At 39.9% G+C, this 25,781-nt stretch overlaps 1 protein-coding gene across 7 annotated transcripts in view; it reads left to right on the top strand.

Annotated features, from left to right (window-relative positions):
* The first annotated feature begins 3,504 nt into the window (after window positions 1-3,504).
* PLSCR4 (phospholipid scramblase 4) overlaps window positions 3,505-25,781 on the top strand; it is a 42,464-nt gene continuing 20,187 nt past the window's right edge. The window contains exon 1 of one of the 7 annotated variants that reach the window (XM_086316749.1): window positions 3,505-4,021. The gene's annotated coding sequence lies outside the window, so the exon portion shown is untranslated. Of the gene's footprint in view, window positions 4,115-25,781 lie in introns of all 7 variants that reach the window. The other 6 variants (XM_086316759.1, XM_086316798.1, XM_086316766.1 and 3 more) reach the window with 6 other exon arrangements.

Genomic DNA, 25,781 nt, shown 5'->3' with positions numbered 1-25,781 from the left:
TTTATAATTTGTGTGCATGTAAAACACTATAGCAATGACATACAGGACTGAGGCACTGAAAAGTGCTTTGCAAATTGCTTAATTTTGTGTAAATTTTAAGTCTAAGCAGACTGTGGTAATGTAATAAAAAAAACAGTAAAAAGAATAATACAAAGAGATGTAGCTAAGGAGCACTGAAAGTAGGATTTAGGACTACACTAAAGCCTTTGACTGTGTGAATCACAATAAACTGTGAAAAAGTCTTAAAGAGATGGGAATACCAGACCACTTTACCTCCCTCCTGAGAAATCTGTATGCAGGTCAAGAAGCAACAGTTAGAACCAGACATGGAACAATGGACTGGTTCCAAATTGGGAAAGGAGTATGGCAAGGCTGTATATGGTCACCTTGCTTATTTAATTCATATGCAGTGTACATGATGTGAAATGCCAGGCTGGATGAAACACAAGCTGGAATCAAGATTGCCAGGAAAAATATCTATAACCTCAGATATGCAGATGACACCACCCTATGGTTGAAAGTGAAGAGGAACCAAAGAGCCTCTTGATGAGGGTTAAAGAGGAGAATGAAAAAGCTGGCTTAAAACTCAACATTCAAAAAACTAAGATCATGGCATCCAGTCCCATCACTTCATGGCAAACAGATGCAGAAATAATGGAAACAGTGAGAGACTTTATTTTCTTGGGCTCCAAAATCACTGCAGATGGTGATTGCAGCCATGAAATGAAAAGATTCTTGCTCCTTGGAAGAAAAACTATGATCAACCTGGACAGCATATTAAAAAGCGGATACCTTACTTTACTGACAAAGGTGCATCTAGTCAAAACTATGGATTTTCCAGTAGTCATGTATGGATGTGAGAGTTGGACCATAAAGAAAGCTGAGCATAGAATTATTGATGCTTTTGAACTGTGGTGTTAGAAAAGATTCTTGAGAGTCCTTTGGACTGCAGAGATCAAACCAGTCAATCCTGAAGGAAATCAGTCCTGTATATTCTTTGGAAGGACTGATGCTGAAGCTAAAGCTTCAATACTTTGGCCACCTGGTGTGAATAACTGACTTATTTGAAAAGACCCTGATACTGGGAAAGATCTGAAGGCAGGAGGAGAAGGGGACAACAAAAGATGAGATAGATGGTTGGATGGCATCACCGACTTGATGGACGTGAGGCTGAGCAAGCTCTGGGGGTTAGTAATGGACAGCAAAGCCTGGTGTGCTGCAGTTCATGGGGTTACAAGGAATAGAAAACGACCGAGCGACTGAACTGAAAGTACGATTACTACAAAAAAATAAGAGAATTTTTCATCCCCTGAAGGATTTGAGTTGGATCAGCACTAGATCAGGAATTTCAGAAAGACATAGGTTTCATCATTACTTTTCCTCTCAAAACTTGGGATTTGGGGCATATGCCTTACTTTCAATTGTTTCTTTATTCCTCCCCAAAGCAGTATGTTCCATGAGACACATTTCACTCTTTAATTACTGGGGCTCGTTCATGTGACCACCATGGATGTTTGCATTAATAAACTCCATTTCTGAATCACTCTCATGAATTCAAAACAAAACTAACAGGTAGTATTAAATTTAGCTGTAGTTTTTGGCACCACTCTGTTTCATGCTTTCAATCTAACATTATTTCAGTATGTGGCTAATGTCCCATGTAATTACTACTGAGAGATACAATATGAATTTAAAAAATCTATTTCACACGCATGATTGCAACTAGCATACATAAAAGAAAAATGGAAAATTCCAGTACTCCACTCCCATATGCTTTCCCCTAACTAAACTTCTCCCATAGTGGGGGCACTGCCAAGCTCTCTTTAGAATTTAATCTAACTTACTTTTGTCCAGTTCTGTTTCTTTACAGTGTTAGGGACCCCCAGTTCCTGTCAGTGGGTTGTTTTCCTCCCCGTGGACCACAGATCTGAACCACTGTAGTTTGAAAACAATATTTGTGCCTAACAACAGTTAGAACTGGACATGGAACAACAGACGGGTTCCAAATAGGAAAAGGAGTACGTCAAGGCTGTATATTGTCAGCCTGCTTATTATTATATACAGAGTACATCATGAGAAACGCTGAGCTGGAAGAAGCACAAGCTGGAATCAAGATTGCCGGGGGAAATATCAATACCCTCAGATATGCAGATGACACCACCCTTATGTCAGAAAGTGAAGAGGAACTAAAAGCCTCTTGATGAAAGTGAAAGAGGAGAGTGAAAAAGTTGGCTTAAAGCTCAACATTCAGAAAACGAAGATCATGGCATCTGGTCCCCTCACTTCATGGGAAATAGATGGGGAAACGGTGGAAACAGTGTCAGACTTTATTTTGGGGGGCTCCAAAATCACTGCAGATGGTGACTGCAGCCATGAAATTAAAGACGCTTACTCCTTGGAAGGAAAGTTATGACCAACCTAGACAGCATACTGAAAATCAGAGACATTACTTTGCAAACAAAGGTCCGTCTAGTCAAGGCTATGGTTTTTCCTGTGGTCATGTATGCATGTGAGAGTTGGACTGTGAAGAAAGCTGAGCGCCGAAGAATTGATGCTTTTGAACTGTGGTGTTGGAGAAGACTCTTGAGAGTCCCTTGGACTTCAGGAAGATCCAACCAGTCCATTCTGAAGGAGATCAGCCCTGGAATTTCTTTGGAGGGAATGATGCTGAAGCTGAAACTCTAGTACTTTGGCCACCTCATGCGAAGAGTTGACTCATTGGAAAAGACTCTGATGCTGGGAGGGATTGGGGGCAGGAGGAGAAGGGGACGAGAGAGGATGAGATGGCTGGATGGCGTCACTGACTCGATGAACGTGAGTCTGAGTGAACTCCGGGAGTTGGTGATGGACAGGGAGGCCTGGCGTGCTGCGATTCGTGGGGTCGCAAAGAGTCGGACACGACTGAGCCACTGAACTGAACTGAACTGAACAACAGTAATTAACAAATGCCATTTTTCTCTCAGAAAACATAGGCAACTCAGCTCCTCCATCTCTCTGTCCTGGCACCTCTTGCTTCCTCCCTCCAACATCAAACTGGCCTCCTCCAACCCTGTGGAAAGGAAAACAAATGCTTGGGCCCCGCGCCCCAGTGTTTCCAGCCAGCACTGCATCGCCAAAGCCAAGTCTCCAAGCCAAAGGGCTGGGGGGTGGGACAGATGCAAATTAACAGGGTTCTTACGAAAGACTGTTTTTTTTTTTTTTTTTCTTTCCTGGACTCCGAAATCTCTGTCTGGAAGCCCTGCCTCACAGGTTCAAGAAAGTGCCTCTCGGATTACAGGCCGCCGTCGACTTGCTCTTATCTCTATCCTCACCTCACAGGAGAACGGAGACAACTAATTCTTCCTCATTTTCTGCGCCTGGTCTTTTTACTTGCTAACAGGCTCCAAGCCGTGGCCGCGCCTCTAGGGACCGCTGGCCCCGGCTGCGGAGCTCCCGGCGCAGGGGCGGGGCGGGGCGGGCCCTGCGGGAGGGTCCCTTCCCGGCACCCCGCCCCCGGCCCGCGCCCCTCCCCGACGGGACTCTGGGTTTTCGTTTCAAAATCCTTCTCTTCCATTTCCCTTTTCCGACCCGCCCCTTTGTCTTCCTCCGCGGATAAAATCAGACCCTGGTCCCGGCGTCCCGGATGCAGAGCGAACGGCTGGCCGGGCGGTGAGTGGGGCCGGGCGGACGGAGAGCGGGGTCGCGGGCGCCCAGAGCAGAGGTTCGAGGCCAGCGGACTCGACGGCGCGTGGCGTCCTGGGCTCCATACGCCCCGCGGCGCATCCTCAGCCGGTTTCCGAAGTTTTGGGCCGTCGGGAGGGAGCCGTCTCCGGCGCTGGCTGGGGGTCGCTGTCCCTCCCCCCCGGGTCTGAAGTCGGCGGCCGTGGCCTTGGGACAGAGGCTTTGTTGGGGAGACCTTCCCTCCTGCGCAGAAGTTGCCCCGCCTCACTGCGCCCCTTTCCTGCGTCTCCTGCGCGGGACTGGGCTCCGCTGGGGTCTCGGCCTGCCTTCCCCCCTGCTCCTCACAGCGCTGGGAACCCAGGTCAGGTCGACTCGCAGGTAAAAGGGTTTGTAGTCACTTCTGGACGTGCTTTTCTGGCAGAGGGACGGGAGAACCCATCACTTTTACATTCAGGTAAACCGGGGGAGAAAGAAACGGCAACCCACTCCACTATTCTTGCCTGGAGGATCCCAGGGACAGAGGGGCCTGGTGGGTTGCCGTCTATGGGGTCGCACAGAGTCGGACACGACTGAACCGACTTAGCAGCAGCAAACTGGCAGGCTACAGTTCGCGGGGTCACAAAGAGTCAGACAGCTGAGCAACTTCACTTCAAACTGCTGGGGGAGGGGGCTTGCAGGGTCTCGGGGAGCAGTTGCTTTGTTTCTATAGAATAAAACGTTTGTATTTCAAGACTTAGAGTTTTCTTTCGTTTGTTTTTCTGATCTTATCTTCTTTTAGGATCTACAATTTAGTTTTTACTCTTTTGTTGCATGTTTAGTAGGTATCCACTCAAACTAGTACAAGGATGAAGATACTATGTAGTAAGGTTTTCCCACCTTCTTAAAAGGGTAAAGCTTTAGTATTTTTTCTTGGGTGTGACTACGTTAGGAGTAGAAGGATAACCTCCATCTGTCTATCTCGATAAACCTATCGTGGGAAAACTTGGAACACTAGCATCATTTCCAGGAAATTTGGAAAAGCAAAGAATGGTCATGATCATATCCTGTGACGTTGTTGTGTAGGCCAGTGAGGGTAGGCAGGAGGACACATTAACATTCTGATTAGAAAAGAAGACACAAAATTAGCCCTTTTTACACATAATGTGTACCTTGAAAGCAACCTAAAATGTCATAAAAAAATTTAATGAAGTGTCTAATTGCATCTAACTGCAATTTTAAATTTTCAATAGATATTATATATCTAAATTAGAATATAGATTAAAACAAAATAAGCCATTTAATTTGGCATGAAATAACTTGGAAAATGTATTTTTAAAGAGGCATAAAGCCCTAGAGACATAGATGAAAATATGCTATGTGAGAATGTATAGGTGAAAATATAGTAAAACACATTGTTCTAAAGATATAATTTCTCTGAAAGAACATATAAATTAAACAGCATCATAACCAAATTTGAGGGGGGGGGATTGATTTCAAAACAACTGTTCAGCTCAAGTGGAAAAACAACTACATGCCAGGAAGATTTCAATTCCAAGGAAAGTGTACATATGTAAATGCGGATTTTTACTATAAAATAAAGGGTATTATAAAGCTATAATGATTTAAAGGCCATAGAATAGGTAATAGATCTACCAAACAAGAAAACTGAAGAGACATATAAGAGTAAAAGGAAAGCTTACATTTGATAAGCATACTTCGTAAAGTCAGGGAATGGAGAAGAAACAACATTTAATTGATCATGTAGGACAATTAGGTATTTATTTGGGTAACCTAATAATAAAACTTGAACTTTCCCTCACTTTTAACATAGCAATGAAATGTAGATGATTTAAACAATTTAAGTCTTAAATATATGAAACCTAGAAAAGCTGAATGAGTATTTGTGAGTGTGGCATGTGGGAAAGCATTTTTGAGATTGATAGAAAAACCTAAAGTCCATGTAGGGACATGATACTTAACATTTGCAAGAAAAAAAAAAACATACAAATGGCAATTGTTAATAGAAAAAGAGCTAATTTTCTAATATGCCTTGAACTCTCATTAAGGACTGAGGATTCAACAATCCAATTTGAGAACCAAAAGTGTTAACTTGCTCAGTGGTGTCCGACTCTTTGCGACCCCATGGACTGTAGCCTGCCAGTCTCCTTTCTCCATGGAATTCTCCAGGCAAGAATACTGGAGTGGGTTGCTATGCCCTTCTCCAGAGGATCTTCTGGACCCAGGGATGGAACACAGGTTTCCCGCATTGCAGGCGGATTCTTTACCGTCTGGGAATAAAGAATGTCAATTCAAAGTAAGAGAAACACAAATGACAAGTGGTAGAAAGACCCTCAGCCACGTTCACTATCAGGAAAATGCAAAGTAAGATAGTGTTTGCCTGTTTTGCAGATTTTGAAAGTGTGATAATTCTCTGATAATGTGATGAGAGAAATATACTCTTAGTGGAAATGTATTGATAAAACTTTTTTATGGTGATAACAAAATTTTCAAATATTCATTCACTTACTGAAATTCATCATGCTCCTTCCTAAGTGTGCAAATAAATATATGTGTCAAAGGTGGTCACAGTAGGATTGTTGTTAGTAGAAAATTTGGGCATAGTTTTGTAACCATTGATTGGAATTTGGTTATATAATTTATTGTACATCTACAATGGGTAATAATAGTTTAAAACATCTGTTAGTTCTAAGTGTTCTAAAGTGAAAATATGTCCACAGTATATTATAAATTGAAATGCAAACAGAAACAAACAAGTTGAAACACAGTATGTGTAAATATTTGTATGTCTGTATGTTTATTATATACATGTATGCTTTATCATGGTCTGAAATTGAACCTGCGATAGCTCTGAGGATGAATATATTATATGTATATTCATGTTCTGTTACATAGTTCTGTAATATATACATGTTTATAAATGAAAAGTAATATTATAATAGGAAAAATAATAGTAAGGATCCTGAGGGTATAAATGGTAATTTATGTATATAATTCCTTTATGGATATGTTAGTTGTCATTCAGTGTAGAAGAAATATATTTTCTATCACAAAGCTTTTCATTTTCTTTGCTCTATTTGCTTTCTCTTTGAATGTTCTCTTTCAGGTTCTTTCTTTGAAAATCCCTTCCTTTATCTGGTTCCTTAGTATATTGATTTCTATGATTTCCTATAGGCACACAACGGAAAAATTGAAAAGTTTTGCCTGAGAGATTTCACAGCCTGTTAACATTTTTATAAACAGAAAACATAGTAATTTTCACACCCTTTTATATTAAAGTAGCATTGTCCTAAAATCACTTTTATAGTACTCGTTCTTCAGGAAGAGAGAGACACTGTCCTTTAAAAAGGAAAGTATTTAAAATTAGACTTCATTTTTGTAGTAGTCTAATTCTTTTTGACTTTTTAGTCAAAAAAAATCTATGGCAAAAATGTAGTAAAAATTAATAACAAAGTTGAGAAAATATTCTTAAAGTTTTAATATTATTCAGATAAATAACATGAAAATAATTTAAAAAAAACTAGCGAACAGTAAAATGGGCACATGACAAACAGGCAGTTCACAGAAATGTAACTGAAAGTGAGTTTTCAGCATATAATAAAAACTGCTCGAGATATGGAAAATAAACCTGAAATATTTCACCTTTCAGTTTGCAGTGACAAAACTTTTGATAAAACATAGTGTTAGGAATGTAACACACTTTTGTCTGGTTTGTGAGCTGATTCAGATTCATGGAGAAGAGTTTTACAGTAATATCAAAAATGCTCAAAACTTTAGACAGGCAATTCTGCTTCCAAGGATTTAACACACAAATACACAGAGAAGTATATATAAATTTATTTCAGCATTGTTTGTAATGGCATACAATTGGGAACAGTTTAAATTTTCATCAAATAGCCTGTTGAACTGTGGTGTAGTCATTTTAAAAAAAATAAGGTTATATGAACTGAAGTGTAATCAACATCAAGATATTTTAATAAATGAAAAAGCAAAATAAGAAACAGTATATAGGAAACTGCCATTTGTATTAGAAGGTATCGGATAGTAGAAAATCTGCCTGCAATGCAGGAGACTCAGGTTCTATCCTTGGGTCAGGAAGATCCCCTGGACAAGGGAATGGCAACCTACTCCAGTATTCATGCCTGAAGAATTCCATGGACAGAGGAGCCTGGTGGGTTGCAGGCCATGGAGTCCCAAAGAGCTGGACATAATTGAGCGACTAATGCACACACACACACACATATTTGTGTTTGCTTAGAAAACCTCTTGGAAGACACAAAATGAAATGAGAAATGGGGTATAGGTAGGAGGGATCCTTTTTGTGATATAAGTATATGTACTTTTGCTGATAATATTTTAAAATGGCTATTTTTGTACATGTAAGATTTCTTAGTATGATTTTATCGTAGGTCCTATGACATCCTGTCTTGTTACAGTTTTTGACACTAGAAGACTAACCAAAAAATGACACAATAATATATTTTCTGGTAATCTTTCAGATATCATGATTGGCATGGTCATGTTTCCTAAAACATCATGATTATGTTACTCTTCTGCTGTTTCTTATACTCCAAGTAACAGAAACATGCCTCCTCTGAAAATTAAAATAAAGAAGCTTGATATTCTCTTTTAGAAAGTTAAACTAATATGTTTGGTAAAAGTTATATATCAACTGTGACTATCAGTTTGCTCCTGTTTAATCAAATTCTTTTGTTTTAAAATAAAGCCACATAACCAACTTCTTCCTAAAATAAAGGAAATATCCTGTCATAGACTTTTTGTTTGGAAGGAACCATGATGAGACTAAAATAAGAAAAATATATAAAATATAAAAGCTTAATATACATTGATTAGATTTTGCCAACATTTTCATTTATTCATAATGAAAATAAATAACTTTACTATTGTATGACTGATTTCATGCACATATATAATTAAATATTTATTCCATGTTCTAGATTCCATGTATCTCTGGACACTTAAATTGTGTATTTTATTCTAAAATCACAGACCTAAGTTTATCTTGTTGGTGCAGGCGGGACACTTAAATTGTGTATTTTATTCCAAAATAACAGACCTAAGTTTATCTTGTTAGTGCAGGCCTCTATAATTGCTTTTTGAGTAAGATTGTTTCTTCATTCCAGTGCATGTAACAGCAACCTATTAAGTTGCCCAAGTATGGAATAGGAATGACCGAATTCTTCACAATTACCAGACTTTATTCATACTGTACCCACTCAACTATCCAGTCCCCTTGTAATCAAGAAACACATAAAACTAATCATCGCAGTACTCCACAGGAGCCAAGACTTTGGTTTCAAATCTATAGAGTATTGTGCTTGAAAGTGTGCTTAAGCTTTTCATCTTTGGTGAACCTGAGTTTTTAGTTAAAATCATTTTAAGAGAGTAGATTGTCAGTTCTGTTTTTCTTTATTTTTTTTCATTTCAGATTATAAATTCTGTTACACGTTTCTTATAGAAAAAAATTTTAAAGGAAATATGATTTGTATTTTTGCATGTCTGTAGATCTTAAATACTTTTTTAAGACAAAACTATCCATGTTATAATTATATGCAGATTATTATAAGCATTTTGATTATTTTGCAAATTATTTCTGACCATATTTTTTAAAGAAATGTGACTTTATAATGTTTCACTATAATGTGTCTTCTTAACTATTGTGCTGGATATTTATGTACTTTTCAGTTACTACTGTTTCACTCTGTACTACTTTTGTGAGAATGAGAATGTATCACTTAAAATCCTACAACAATATTTTGGATTTCTCTTTACCTTTAGAGGAAATTTACTTGGGTTTACAAATGAGGTTTGAGGGGAAAAAAACAGGTATTGTATTAGTAAACTGAAGGTTTAATTGAATTTATTAAGATGATTCTTTTAGAAGTGTGCTATTTTTGAGTGAGGGATAGACACATATAGATCCAAATTTGAGGGGGTGTGTGTCAGCGGGAGAGGGGGCAGTGAAGGATATGTCAAAACCACTTGGAAAATGGTTTCAAACCTCATAAACTTTTTGAAAAAGTCTTCTAAAATTAGTGATTCTCAGAGTGAACCAGCAGCATCAGCTCATCCTAAGTCATATTTGGAATAGTTCCAAATTTCTTTTATATAATTATCCACCTCCTCCTTGAAAATCATCATATTTGATTGCTGAGGTGCAGGACTTTGTGCAAGAAGAAACTTAGGAAATCAATTTGTTCAAACTTTTATACAGGTATACCTTCATTCTTGTCTGGGTATGTTCTGTATGTCACAAGTTCTATGAAATACTTGTATAGTTTTTCTTCAGTTTCAACATGATGAATATTTTGTAATTTTACACTGATGAATACAAACTTATATTATTTGGGTAATATATGTAGCAAATTTGACTTTCTTAAATATTCTTGATAAGAGTGGAGTGTTTAAGACAAAGATATATCTACATTCATTTTGAAAGTAGTAACATCAAATGAGTTAATATTTGGAAAATCCTTGTAGAAGCATTGCATATCCTCTTAATGCTTTTGAAAGTTTCTGCTAAGTACCCTTGAATAGTATTGTAACAAAAAAATTTAAAAAGACACTTGATTTAATGTCATAATCTAAAAATATTTATTTAAAAATATCTTTAACAACTTCATCCAATTTAAAAATCTACACAGAATATCCTCTTTAGGTTTGTCTACAGAAGGTGTTAATTTCCATTTCAAATGTAACGTCTCATTTGTTTTTGAGTTATTTTAATGTTGGAAGTTTATGTACTTATAAAGGTGTTGAAAGAAGTTTTCCCAGTGGAAAAGAAGTAAAACATCTGCACATTTGATCATGTCCCTGTTTCAGGGTATCATTTTCTTAGTTGTTTATAATAGGTACATAAATATATGTTTCTGTACTTGATTAATTAAATATGCACAGTAGAAATGATATTTAATTCCTTTACTTAAAAATTATATTTTCACCCCCAACATGAGGGAATAGAGAAAATGAGAAAATGTTGGGGAATTCTGTAACTCTTACTGAGCTGTAGGGATTCCTCTTTCCTTCTGCTTTAGCCAGGATGGCAGGACTTCCCTGGACTCTGTCCACTTGGCAACTGCTACTGTGTGTCAGGCTGCGTTGAAATAGTATTACGTCAGGAATACCAGAGAAAAATTAGGAAACTGATTCTGGTTGGAGAGTGTTTCCCGTTATGCTTGTCCTCTCCCAGGCTTGAATGTCCAATCATTCTGTCTAAATTAACTACATACACCAGTATGTTTACTGAATCTGACCCAGATCTGGAACATGTGACCTCTGAAGAATTTTTTTCCTCTGGGTTCATGAATCATTTCTCTCCTAATTATACACATATTTCAAAAACCTTACAAAAGGGAAGTTGAAAGGGAGCTCAGTAGAGGAGCCTGTTTTCATTTTAGAGGGAGGGTACAGTAATCAGTGAGTTGCAGAAAGTAATTTTCAGTCCATTTAGAATATTAACCTGGCCTCTGATGATGGTTTTGAACAACCCTTTACCCAGTTTATAGAACTGTGACCTTAATTGGATTATTTAAACTCAAGAACTTCTGTTTCCTTACCTATGTAATGAAAATTACAATCCATCTCAAGCAATGTATGCAAAGTTCCTAAAATCTAATAGATAATTAGTAGTTGTTATCTAAAATTGAAACCCAATGACACTATTTTATGTATATTGTATTAGTTCATTTGGGGGATTAATTAGCTCTTAATAGCGTACTACTGCTTTAAAAATGCTTTAAATACTCTCTAAAAAATATTAAGATTTTTCACTTAAAAATCGAATTTTCTATTTGGCCTCATTCAAGATATTCTTGCTTCCCTGCTGGCTCGGTCGGTAAAGACTCCATCTGCAATGCAGGAGACCTGGGTTCAATCCCTGGGTTGGGAAGATCCCCTGGAGAAGGGAGTGGCTACCCACCCCAATAATCTTGCCTGGAGAATCCCCCTGGACAACGGAGCCCGGCAGGTTACAGTCCATGGGGTCGCAAAGAGTCAGACATGACTGAGCGACTTAAGCACACATACAAGATATGTTTAAATTGAAGTGTAAAAACAGTTATTTGCTTGAGAATTTAGAAACATGACTTGTTTACCTAGGCTTCCCTGAGTACATATTTACATATATAAATATGTGTATAACAGGTAAACAGTTTATATGTCATGTGTTTGGTATATAAAATACATATTTAGTATATATAAATAATTTAACATAGTTATCACTACATATAAGGTTGTAGAAATAGTATGTGGTCAAGAGAATTACATTTGTAATTTATATGATGAGCACAAAAATATAATACTATAGACAATACAAAAGTGACAAAAATGTAAAAATTTAGGGGAGCTGAAAGTGAAAGTGGAGAGTGAAAAAGTTGGCTTAAAGCTCAACATTCAGAAAACGAAGATCATGGCATACGGTCCCACCACTTCATGGGAAATAGATGGGGAAACAGTGGAAACAGTGTCAGACTTTATTTTTCTGGGCTCCAAAATCACTACAGATGGTGACTGCAGCCATGAAATTAAAAGACGCTTACTCCTTGGAAGGAAAGTTATGACCAACCTAGACAGCATATTCAAAAGCAGAGACATTACTTTGCAAACAAAGGTTCATCTAGTCAAGGCTATGGTTTTTCCTGTGGTCATGTATGGATGTGAGAGTTTGACTGTGAAGAAGGCTGAGCGCCGAAGAATTGATGCTTTTGAACTTGGTGTTGGAGAAGGCTCTTGAGAGTCCCATGGACTGCAAGGAGATCAGCCCTGGGATTTCTTTGGAAGGAATGATGCTAAAGCTGAAACTCCAGTACTTTGGCCACCTCATGTGAAGAGTTGACTCATTGGAAAAGACTCTGATGCTGGGAGGGATTGGGGGCAGGAGGAGAAGGGGACGAGAGAGGATGAGATGGCTGGATGGCATCACTGACTCAATGGCCGTGAGTCTCAGTGAACTCTGGGAGTTGGTGATGGACAGGGAGGCCAGGCGTGCTGCGATTCATGGGGTCGCAAAGAGTCGGACACGACTGAGTGACTGATCTGATCTGATCTAATCTGATCTCCATGTGAGTCAACTAACAATCAGAAAGCTTTTAAAGAAAGGAAATTTTAGAATATGCAACCTCCTTTTTTTTTCCCCAGAGAAACCGATGTGTAAAATGCATATATCCTGTAATCCTTCATGATCCAGGATCTGTCTCTGCTCAGTCATGTCCGACTCCTTGCAACACCATGGACTGTAGCCCGCCAGGCTCCTCTATCCATGGGATTTCCCAGGCAGAATACTGGAGCAGGTAGCCATCCCTTTCTCCAGGGAATCTTCCCAACCCAGGAATGGAACCTGCATCTCCAGCTTGGCAAGTGGATTCTTTATCCGTGTACCACCTGGGAAGCTCATCTTCTTCCTGAGCTCTATTTACATCTCAAGAAATCTTGCTGCAGAATTCTTTTGTAAAATGAATTCTTCACCTTCTTCATTCCATTTACTAAAATACATAAACTGACTCAGTTTAAAATGTACAGCGAACATTTTTATTATCCATGGTAACATTACATATGAATTAGTCTCTATAATCCACAAAACTTTTGCTCAGCCAAAAGAGATTAATATAAATGTACCACCATTACTGTAAAAACATTTCAAAAGCCAGACCCACCCAATTAAAATGAATTTTATGTTCTGAAAAGTAGCATATCTGAATTAGTTGTTTCTGCTTTATGATTTTATTGTCTGTCACCAGAATGCTGTGCCTTACAGAAACAAAAAGCTCATTGAATAGTACATACAGTTGACCCTTAAACAACACAGGTTTGAACAGTGAGGATCCACTTACATGCAGAATTTTTTCACTAAATAAGAACTATAGTAGTGCATGATTGGAAGTTAATTGAATCCAAGGACAAACGTGAACCAGGGACAAAAGGACAAACTATAACGTTATAGGTGGATTTTGGACTGCTGAGGGTCAGCACCTTGAGTCCTCATTGTCAGAGTCAGCTGTATTGTTCTACTTTCAGCTCTGTCCCACCTCAAAAATAAATATTGAAGAGTTTTGGTGTGGAGGAAAAGCAGGTAGCTGCACTGGGTGAAAGAAAGGCTCGGGCAAAACAGTAACATGGTCTAGCCTCGGGAACTGGATTGCCAGTCTGATTCTGCCTGAACTTCTTATTAACTGTACAGTGTTGGAGAAAAGTGAAAGTGTTAGTCACGTAATTGTGTCCGACTCTTTATGACCCCATGGACTGTAGCCTACGAGACTCCTCTGTTCATGGAACTCTCCAGGCAAGAATACTGTCTTGGGTTGTCGTTTTCTTCTCCAGGGGATCATCCCAACCCAGAGATTGAACCCAGGTCGCCGAAGTTGCAGGTAGACTCTTTACAGACTGAGCCACCAGGGAAGATACAAAGAAAGAAAGTGAAAAGGCTTGGAGAATATCCCTTTAAAAGAAAAAAAAAAGAAGTTTATTAATTTTTGGCTCTGCTGGGTCTTCGTTGCTTCATGGCTCTTCTTTAGTTTCAGGGAGTGGGACTACTCTCGCTATGGTCCCTGGGCTTCTCACTGTAGTGACTTCAGTTGCGGAGCACGGGCCCATGGGCTCTAGGGCTGTCCAGCTTCAGTAGTTACAGCACGCGGGCTCTGTAGTTTTGCCTCCTGGGCTCTAGAGCACAGGCTCAGGAGTCGTGTGACACACGCTTAGTTGCTCTGTGGCATGTCAGATCTTCCTGGACCCAGGACTAAACTCGTGTCTCCTGGATCGGCAGGTGATTCTTTACCACCGAGCCCCCAGGGAAGCCTGGAGAAGAGCCTTTTTAATAACGTCTCTGTGCCACAGGTTTTCACCTCTATTTTAGTATCTCTTCTATAAAGCTTTCTATGAAAATACTATTTGTAAACTTCCTATGAAGATGTTTTTAAAGTATTTTTTTGAATACAAGTTAAAGATAGAAAGGGATCAACAATAGTGGGTGATCTGATTTGATATATTGGCTACACAAATAATAATCAGTTTTGGGGCCTCCGATGCCGGGAACCGGTGAGGCATTCCACTCGTGACAAAGGTCATGAGGAAGGAGGCTCGGCATATGCAAAGGCGGGATCGAGCCTCAGGAGTCCGCCCGGATATTCTCGAGCATCTACCCCCCCCCCCCAAAAAAAAAAAAAAAAACAGAGTCTGCCTGCTTTATTGCTTTGTGCTCTCACCTCTGACTTTACTGGGGGCTGTCCCCTACCACCATCTCGCTCTCTCTGTCAAAGAGTTAACTAACAGCTCCAATTAATAAAGTTCCTGGGCAATTAGGAGTGTTTAAATCCAAACCCCTCAGATGGCTCTCTAACTCGCCTGACAAGTTTACCCGGACTCCTGCAGCTATGCAAACGATTGTTTACAGTCTCCTAGCCTCCAGAGGCAGGGGAAGCTTAAGATATTCAAATAGCTTAGAGCCTCTCAGAGAGTTAAAAACTGTCAGAATAAACTAGTAAAGGATTTCATTGATGAGTCAATGCTTGTTGCCAAGTTTTCACATCCCCTGAACTGTATCCTTGAATATGTATTAATTAATAGTTGGTATATAGAAAAAAATAAGTAGTGGCCTTGGTGTTAGTAACTTTAGACCCTTAAGGTAATAAATTCTTTCCTTTGTTGTAAACCCATTACACATCCGCCCTATGGGAATGCAATTTTATCTTCGGAAAATGGCGCCAAACCTTAAAATAATTACTCTTAGAGAAAATAAGTCTTTGTTGATAAGTCCTTGTCAAGAGTCATAAAATGTTAGTAGGCCTTCTGGCCAGAAGATGATGTAAATCACCTAAACCATTTGTATACGATAAATTTGCAGGAAAGAAATCCTGGTTTTTGATAAGAATCAAAGACTGCTGACTTTGCATCCCCTATTATCCTCTATGTGTAACTTAGGGTATATAAGCCCCTGTTGAAAATAAAGCTACAGGCCTTGCTCACCAATGCTTGGTCTCCCCATGTCATTCTTTCCTTTAACTTCCGGCTGAAGTCTCCATCTGGAGCGTGGATATCCTCTGCGACCACTTATTTGCCTGGGCTTCTAAGACCCACTCGAGAAGGTGTCTAAGGTGGGGCACCTTCCGCTATTTGAGAGGGCGCCTGCGGCCTCCGTGGTCAGAGCTAACCTGGTGTCACGGGTTATATTGATTTTCCGCGTAAACCAAGCTACTCAGCCTCTTTTCTCCACTGAATTTTCCTACTGAGCTATCCTCATTCTATTATTCTTTATATCTCTAATTAGCATATAAATAGTCGCCTAGGCCGTCTCTCCTTCGAATACCCTGGATCAGCTGGGGCTGGTCCCCAGCACTCCAGTCCTTTTCATCCGTCAATATAAAGTTAAGAAATGTAAAAAAAGAAAGCAAAAGAACACATAATACATCTAGTGAATTTACTGCAAGAATCTAGTTAAACCCTAAATGTATATGATTTGGGGTGGATCAGAGGCCATGTTTCTGGATGCCTCTGTCAAGTATGATTTGAACTAATTTGTTTTCAGCAGTGATTTCAAGGAGGCTACCCCTAAACATGTGTGTTTAGATTTTCTTTCTTTCAAAACAGTAGTTACCCAGCTATTACAATATTCAATCCAGAATCCACAGGTAAGCTAAATCAGAGACAATGCAGCTGTTGCTTTTAAACCTCCAATATGGGGCTGTTTCTCTAGGCAGCCATCAAATTTACACTTGTCTTTATTTTGCTTTGTTTGAATAAATTAATAGTAGTTTAATATGACGTGGGGTCTTCCCCAGTGGCTCAGGAGCAGTAAGTATTTAAAGGGTCACTTACAAAAGGAAGCATTAACAATTCTTTTGAATATAAGTAAAAGTTCCTGAGTACTTACTATTTTGTAATACATTTGAATTCAGTTCAGTTTAGTTGCTCAGTCGTGTTCGACTCTTTGCGACCCCATGAATTGCAGCATGCCAGGCCTCCCTGTCCATCCCCAACTCCGGAGTTCACTCAAACTCATGTCCATCGAGTTGGTGATGCCTTCCAGCCATCTCATCCTCTGTCGTCCCCTTCTCTTCCTGCCCCCAATCCCTCCCAGCATCATAGTCTTTTCCAATGAGTCAGCTCTTCGCATGAGGTGGTCAAAGTATTGGAGTTTCAGCTTTAGCGTCATTCCTTCCAAAGAACACCCAGGGCTGATCTCCTTCAGAATGGACTGGTTGGGTCTCCTCGCAGTCCGAGGAGCTCTCAAGAGTCTTCTCTAACACTACAGTTCAAAAGCATTAATTCTTTGGCACTCAGCTTTCTTTACAGTCCAACTCTCACATCCATACATGACCACTGGAAAAACCATAGCCTTGCTAGACGGACCTTTGTTGGCAAAGTAATAGCTCTGCTTTTCAATATGCTATCTAAGTTGGTCATAACTTTCCTTCCAAGTAGTAAGCGTCTTTTAATTTCATGGCTGTAATCACCATCTGCCGTGATGGGAGATGGGAATTTTTGGTGTCAGCCTAAAACCCAGCATAAGGTCTTACACATGGATGCTGGGCAATACATGATAAATGACTGAATGACAGCATTTTTTAAACTACATTTTAATACAGACATGTATTCTTGGTCTCTTTACCAGTTAGTTAATTTTACCTAGTGAAGTGCATACTTGTCCACGATTTACTCTGTTCCAGGCACTGTGTTAAGTGCTATCCGAATGTAACCTTGGTTAGTCTTCACAACAGTTTGTAAGGTGGATCCAACTGTCCTCATGTCCATGACACACAGGAGGACTGAGGAAGAGAAAGGTCACAGAGCTATCTGTCTATCTGGGATTAATCTGTCTGAACCACTATCCATACTGTGTGAAATATGCTGGCATACACAGTTTACCAGCTACCCAGGCTTCTACCCTCCTCCACGTATCCCATCTTGTGTGCAAAGGATATCACCCCCTAAAGGTTATATATTAAACCTAATAGGGGACTGTGATGGCTTCCTAAGTGGCTTAGCAGTAAAGAACCCACCTGCCTATGCAGGAGATGCAGGTTCGATACCTGAGTAGGGAAGATCCCTTGGAGAAGGAAATGGCAACCCACTCCAGTATTCTTGCCTGGGCAATCCCATGGACAGAGGAGCCTAGCAGGTTACAGTCCATGAGATCACAAAGAGTCAATCACGACTTAGTGACTGAACGACAAGGGGACTGCGATAGACGGACTAGGACTTTGCAAGAGCTAGCTGTATTTCCTGCCGCTTCTCAGAAACTGAACAGACAGAAATTTCAGACAACTCAGAAATTGTACAGACAGGGACCTCTTGCTTTCTTTTCTCTCTTCTCACAGCAGAAGGCACTGGAGGCAAGCAGAGCCCAAGGTTTTAGATTTCATATGCAGGTTTCCAAGCCTTGTGCCTAAAGAACTGCAAGATTCCCATGTGCCTAGAGTCTCTCTTGCCAAGAGACTGACAGATTCTAGTAAATTGTTGTTTAGTTTCTCAGTCATGTCCTACTCTGCGACTCCATAAATAGTAGCCCACCAGGCTCCTCTCTCCCTGAGATTCTCCAGTCAAGAATACTGGAATGGGTTGCCATTTTCTCTTCCAGGGGATCCTCCCGCCCCAGGGATCAAACTGGTGTATCTTGCATTGGCAGGTAGATTCTTTATCCCTGTGCCACCTGGGAAGCCATTCTGGTAAATATTCAACTGTAAAGAGCTGCTGGTCTTTTTTCAGTTATGTGATTGAAGTTTCAAATATCCCTGGTATGGCTCTAGGGCTTGTGGTTTTATTGAACTTTGCTAGTATGTCACTGTTTACAAAGGTGAAATTGCAGAGTGAGCATATAAAACAGCTGCAGTGTTTGTTACACCAAGCAGTATTCAGGAAAGTGCTCTTTGCTGTGAGATGCCGTTTAAGATATCAGGGCTGCCTTACACAGCCGCAAACCAGCTTCCCCAACCTCATCCTACCGTGTCTCCTTTCCCTGTTAATTACATTTCACTTGGCTTCAAATTCCCTCTAAGTAACCTCAGCCTAGAAAATGCCAAGGCCTTTACAATTAAGAGATCTGTGGACCGTGTAATGTTAGCCTATTATGGAGACACAGCTCAGTTTTCTAATTTCCATTTGATAGAAAGCCAAAAGTCAGCCTTTCTTCAACTTATGGCACTTTTTCGCCTTGCTGAGTGAGACGTATGAAACAATTCAGTGCATTTTAAGAGAAGATTAAGTTTAGCAACATTCCTGATTGTACCAGTTGGACATTATCCTGCCTTATATAACATTCTTGATAAAAACCATATTGTAAAGTTTACATGAAAGGGGAGAGAATTTAGAGTGGTGAAAAAGAAACCATTGGCTCAAAGGAGGGAGGAGGTAAATTCCATGAGTACCTGCAGCTTGTGAGGCAGTGTGTAGGTATACTTTACTTTAAATGGATTGATATCCATTACTTTTAAAAAACATTTTTACAGATTTAAAATTTTTTTCAAAATTGGTATATTTTTTCAAGCTGTTTTTCAATCACTCAAATCACATTTGAATGCTAATTTCTGCCTAGTGTGGTTGAGAACTGTTATTTTTCTTTACACTGTAACAACTCGAACATGCTTGGTCAAAGGTTTCACCCGCCTTGTGTTAAAAGTACAGATTTCCAGCCCGGACTCCAGAGATTCTACCTCGCTTTTGGCATCCAGAAATGCATATTTTTTTCCTTTAAGTTTTTTTTTTTTTTAACAAAGATGTTTTTATTTTATTTATTTTGGCTGCAGCACTCAGCTTATGGGATCTTCCTTCACTGGCCACATGCTTGGCAGTGAAAGCATGGAGTCCTAACCACTGGACCATCAAGGAATGTCTGTCCTTTAAGTTCTTTTTGTAATAAAATTGTTCAAATTTGTATCTTCACTTAGCTTCAGCAGTTGTTAACATTTGTCATTTTGTGCTATGCTATGTACCATTTGCTACTATAGACGGATGGATGATAGATGGATGGATGGATGGATGGATGGATGAATAGGCAGCTGGATGGATAACTAGATAATTTAGCCCCTTTTCACTAAGGCACTCAATAATCTGTTCTAATTTCTTTCTGTCACATATCTTTGACAGCAATCCCCGGGCTTAATATAGAAAGGAACAACATATGTTTAGTTAGAAATTTACACTCAACATACACCTGTCACATGGTTCATCACAATAATAAAGAAGTACTTTTTATTGTGAACAATGTCATACATACAAATATGCAAATTTAAACATACATCAGTTCAGTTCAGTTCAGTTGCTCAGTCGTGTCCAACTGTTCGCGACCCTATGAATCGCAGCACGCCAAGCCTCCCTGTCCATCACCAACTCCCGGAGTTCACTCAGACTCACGTCCATCGAGTCAGTGATGCCATCCAGCCATCTCATCCTCTGTCATCCCCTTCTCCTCCTGCACCCAATCCCTCCCAGCATAGTGTCTTTTCCAGTGAGTCAACTCTTCACATGAGGTGGCCAAAGTACTGGAGTTTCAGCTTCAGCATCATTCCCTCCAAAGAAATCCCAGGGCTGATCCCCTTCAGAATGGACTGGTTGGATCTCCTTGCAGTCTATGGGACTCTCAAGAGTCTTCTCCAACACCACAGTTCAAAAGCATCAATTCTTCGGCACTCAGCCTTCTTCACAGTCCAACTCTCACATCCGTACATGACCACAGGAAAAACCATAGCCTTGACTAGACGAACCTTTGTTGGCAAAGTGATGTCTCTGCTTTTGAACATGCTATCTAGGTTGAACATAACTTTGCTTCCAAGGAGTAAGCGTCTTTTAATTTCATGGCTGCAATCACCATCTGCAGTGATTTTGGAGCCTCAAAAAATAAAGTCTGCCACTATTTCCACTGTTTCCCCATCTATTTCCCATGAAGTGATGGGACCGGATGCCATGATCTTCATTTTCTGAATGTTGAGCTTTAAACCAACTTTTTCACTATCCTCTTTCACTTTCATCAAGAGGCTTTTGAGTTCCTCTTCACTTTCTGCCATAAGGGTGGTGTCATCTGCATATCTGAGATTATTGATATTTCTCCCGGCAATCTTGATTCCAGCTTGTGCTTCTTCCAGTCCAGCATTTCTCATCATGTACTCTGCACATAAGTTAAATAAGCAGGGTGATAATATACAGCCTTGACGTACTCCTTTTCCTATTTGGAACCAGTCTGTTGTTCCATGTCCATTTCTAACTGTTGCTTCCTGACCTGCATACAGATTTCTCAAGAGACAGGTCAGGTGGTCTGGTATTCCCATCTCTTTCAGAATTTTCCGCAGTTTATTGTGATCCACACAGTCAAAGGCTTTGGCATAATCAATAAAGCAGAAATAGATGTTTTTCTGGAACTCTCTTCCTTTTTCCATGATCCAGCGGATGTTGGCAATCTGATCTCTGATTCCTCTGCCTTTTCTAAAACCAGCTTGAACATCAGGAAGTTCACAATTCACGTATTGCTGAAGCCTGGCTTGGAGAATTTTGAGCATTACTTTACTAGCGTGTGAGATGAGTGCAATTGTGTGGTAGTTTGAGCATTCTTTGGCATTGCCTTTACATATACTCTTTAAAAACTAGTTATAACCCATCACCTCTGTTCATACCACCCTGTTAGAACTAGAACATTAGCAGGAAGTTCAGACCCCTTGAGGATCAGAGCTGAACACTTGTCCCACATCACTTCTCCTCCATATGTAACCATTTTCCTGAATTTTGTGTTAATAATACCCTAACTTTTTAAAAGTTTTCTCCCATACATGTATCAGAAAAAAGTTTTTGTTTCATTTTTCTGCTTTTGAATATTCTTAAATGGATTCATATGTGTTCGCCTATGACTTATTTTGGGTTTTTTTTTTTTTGTGTGTTGTAATTTTAAGCTACATCTGGCTCAGTTGTAAAGAATCCACCTGTCAATGCAGGAGATACAGGTTAGATCCCTGGGTCAGGAAAATCCCCTGGAGGAGGAAATGGCAATCCACTCCAGTATTTTTGCCTGGAAAGTCTCACGGACAGAGGAGCCTGGTGGGCCACAGGTTAAAGGGGTTGAAACTAGTTGGACATGACTTAGTGGCTGAGTATGCACGCACACTTGATGAGTATAACTGTACTTTGTTTTCTCTACAGTATACTGTTGTACTTTATGAATATACCAGATTTTATTTATCCAGTGTACAATCAATAGAAATTGGAAATGGTTTCAGTTTCTTTTGATATGCAGTGTGTCAATAGCATTCTCATGTATACCTGTGTGTACGTGTGCAGTCACTTGAGGGTACAATCCTAGGAATGTCCAGAATTTAAGGTTCTAGAAAGGTATGGGCATTTTCCTAAACACCAGATATTACCATCATTAAAAGAATAGGACCAATTCCTGGAACTCTTGATTGGCCTGCAGTTGGGTCTGTATTTGCAGTGTGTACCAGGAAACAGTTTTTACTTTTGTTATTGTTCAGTCACTAATTCATGTCCAACTCTTTGTGACCCCATGGACTGCAGCATGCCAGGCTTCCCTGTCCTTCACTATATCCTGGAGTTTGCTCAGATTCACGTCCATTGAGTCAGTGATGCATCCAACCATCTCATCCTCTCTTGCCCCCTCTCCTGCCCGCAATCTTTCCCAGCATCAGGGTCTTTTCTAATGAGTTGGCTCTTCTCATCAGGTGTCCAAAGTATTGAAACTTCAGCTTCAGCCCTTCCAATGAATATTCAGGGTTGATTTACTTTAGGATTGACTGGTTTTATCTTTCCTTGCACTCCAAGGGACTCTCAAGACTCTTCTCCAGTGCCACATTTCAAAACCATCAATTCTTTGGCACTCAGCCTTCTTTATGGTTCAACTCTCACATGATTCAACTCTCATATGTGACTACTGGAAAAATAATAGCTTTTACTAGATGGACCTTTGTCGGCAAAGTGATGTCTCTGCTTTTTAGTACTGTGTCTAGGTTTGTTGTAGCTCTTCTTTCAAGGAGCAAGCATCTTTAATTTCATGGCTTCCCTAGTGGCTACAGTAAAGGATCCACATACGATGCAGGAGACACAGGTTCAGTCCCTGGGTTGGGAAAATCCTCTGGAGAAGGGAATGGCTGGCCACTCTAGTATCCTTGCCTAGAGAATTCCATGAACAGAAGAGCCTGGCCGACTACAGTCCATGAGCTCATCAAGAGACAGACACTACTGAGTGACACTAACACTTTCACTTTTACTTTTAAGACACAATAAGCTCCAGCTCCAGAGAAGGAGAGGAACTGGCCAAGACTGGTGGCCCAGACTTGGCAAGAACCTAGAATCTACATACTGGCTTATGCAGTGGTGACATTCACTGGGTTAACTCACTATCCATATTGACTACTCACTCATATAGTGTTCCAGTGCTTCTTTGACATATCTATTTATCGGTAACTCTCTACTCTACTTGAACAACACAAATGACCACATTCTGTACTCTGATAAGCAAGATGATTCATTGGAAAGAACATGGAAAGTACTTAGAAGTACTTAAGTTTAGCAACATTTCCATTTATGTATCAGATGGTTTTTGTTTGTTTCTTCCACTATTACACTTTTATTTGTTTTTCGTTTTCAATTTTTCTTTTATATTATAGTTGATTGACAATGTTGTGTTAGTTTCAGATGTAGAGCAGAGTGATTTAGTTACACGTGTACCTGTATCTACTCTTTTTCAAATTCTTTTCTTACTTATGATACTGCAGAAAAAACAGTTCTCTGTGCCTACCCAACAGTAGGTCTTTGTTGATTAGCTCTTTTAAATATAGCAGTGTGTACATGTCAATTCCAAATGCCCAGTCTATTCCTCCCCCAACCTTTCCCCTCTGGTTACCTTAAGTTTGTTGTCTAAGTCTCTGACTCTGTTTCTGTTTTGTACATGCTTGTTATATTTTTAGAGTCCACATAAAAGTGATATCATATGATATTTATCTTTCTCTGCCTGACTTACTTCATTGAGTATAATCTACAGATCCATCTGTGTTGCTGCAAAGGGCATTATTTCATTCTTTTTAATGACTGAATAATACTCCATTGTGTGTATGTATACACCACATCTTCTTTATCCATTCCTCTGCTGATGGACATTTAGGCTTCTTCCAGGTCTTGGCTATTGTAAACAGTGCTACAGTTAACTTTGGGGTGCATGTATCCTTTTGAAGCATGTTTTTCTCCAGCTATATACTTAGGAGTGGGATTGCTGGATCATATAGTAGCCCTATTTTTAGTTTTTTAAGTGTCTCCAGACTGTTCTCTACAGTGGCTGCACCAATTTACATTTCCACCAACAGCGTTGGAGGGCTTCCTTTTCTACACATCCTCTTCAGCATTTACTGTTTGTAGATTTTTTGATAATGGCCATTCTGACTGGTGTGAAGTGAGACCTCAGTGTAGTTTCGATTTGCATTTCTCTAATAATTAGTGATGTTGAGCATCTTTTCATGTGCCTGTTGGCCATTTGTATGTGTTCTTTGGAGAAATATCTGTTTACATCTTCTGCCCAAGTTTTTATTGGGCTGTTTGTTTTTTCGATACTGAGCTGCACAAGCTATTGTAAATTTTGAAGATTAACCTCTTATTGGTTGCATTGTTTGCACATATTTTCTCCTGTTCTGTCGGTTGTCCTTTCATTTTGTTTGTAGTTTCCTTTGCTGTGCAAATTTGAGATAATACATGAAAAGTCCTTTGCCTTTTCCTGACATTTGATAAGCATTCAGTATATTGTAGCTTTTGATGATCTCTCTTTGTCATCACACAGAACTAAGAAACCTGAAATATTGAAATTCCTTTCTCTAATAATAATCTTTTCCCCTTGACTGAATTAATGGAATCTCTCTCCTAACCCACCTCTTGTTTCAAATATCATCTCAACATTTTTACTTCTCTGAATTATTCTCATAATGTTCACCTACACATATTTTTGATTTAAATGTTTAACTTGTCTTCTTTTAGCCTTATCTTAAACATAACACACCTTGATTTAAACTTTTGATTCCTACCCTCCCCAGTCCCCAATATTTTCCCACCATCTTCCTCTCTAGTTCAGCTACTGGCATCACCATCAACTTAGATACCCTGGGTTAAAAAGTGAGACTCATCCTTGATTCCTCTGTGTACTGAGTCCATCAGCAACTCCTGTAGGTTCTGCTCCCAAATCTTTTAATGCGTCTGACCACATCTGACCCTGTCCGTGTCACCTCCAGTCTAAACCAGCATCAGTTCTCACATAAATTACTGCTGCCATCCCTCCCCCACTGCTTCTACTCCCACACCCTCAAGATAAAGTTTAAATAGATCTGATCACTCCACTGATTAAAGTCTCCTAAAGACTCTCCCACTGCAGTTACAACAGATTCCACACATTTTACCATGAGTTTTAAGTATGATCAGACTTCTGTCTCCACCTCTGACCTTGGTTCTCTTCTTTCCCTGTGTCCCTGTCACACCTGAACTCTTTCTCTCCCTTGAGTATCACAAAGCTTACTGTTATCTCAGGGCCTTCTCATTCAACTTTCTTGTCTTTCTGGAACTCTTCCCTATGGTTCAGCTAGCTGAAAGGTCACCTCCTGAGAGAGGCTTTCTCTGACCCTCAGGGACCATCCATGTTTTTGCTACTTTAACTTTGTTTTCTTCATAACTGTACTATCTGCATTTAATCTTAAATATTTGTTGATGTGTTCCACCCCACTGGAATATAATTTCTAGCAGAGTGCCCATCTGGTTTACTGCTATATTTTCAACACCACGTAGAAAATAGGTGCTAGGGAAATATTTGGAGAAGGCAATGGCACCCCACTCCAGTACTCTTGCCTGGAAAATCCCATGGACGGAGGAGCCTGGTGGACTGCAGCCCATGGGGTCGCTAAGAGTTGGACACGACTGAGCAGCTTCACTTTCACTTCTCACTTTCATGCATTGGAGAAGGAAATGGCAACCCACTCCAGTGTTCTTGCCTGGAGAATCCCAGGGACGGGGGAGCCTGGTGGGCTGCCGTCTATGGGGTCGCACAGAGTCGGACACGACTGAAGTGATTTAGCAGCAGTAGCAGCAGCAGGGAAATACTTGTTGAATTAATGAAGGAATGAATGAAAGATAACTAGAGACTAAAA

Source organism: Bos grunniens, chromosome 1 (genome assembly GCF_055505025.1).
Source record: "Bos grunniens cultivar Pamir isolate PY7600 chromosome 1, Bosgru_T2T1.0, whole genome shotgun sequence".
Taxonomy (NCBI): Eukaryota; Metazoa; Chordata; class Mammalia; order Artiodactyla; family Bovidae; genus Bos; species Bos grunniens.
The sequence above is the reverse complement of the archived record's forward strand: the minus strand, read 5'-3'. Positions and strand labels throughout refer to the sequence as shown.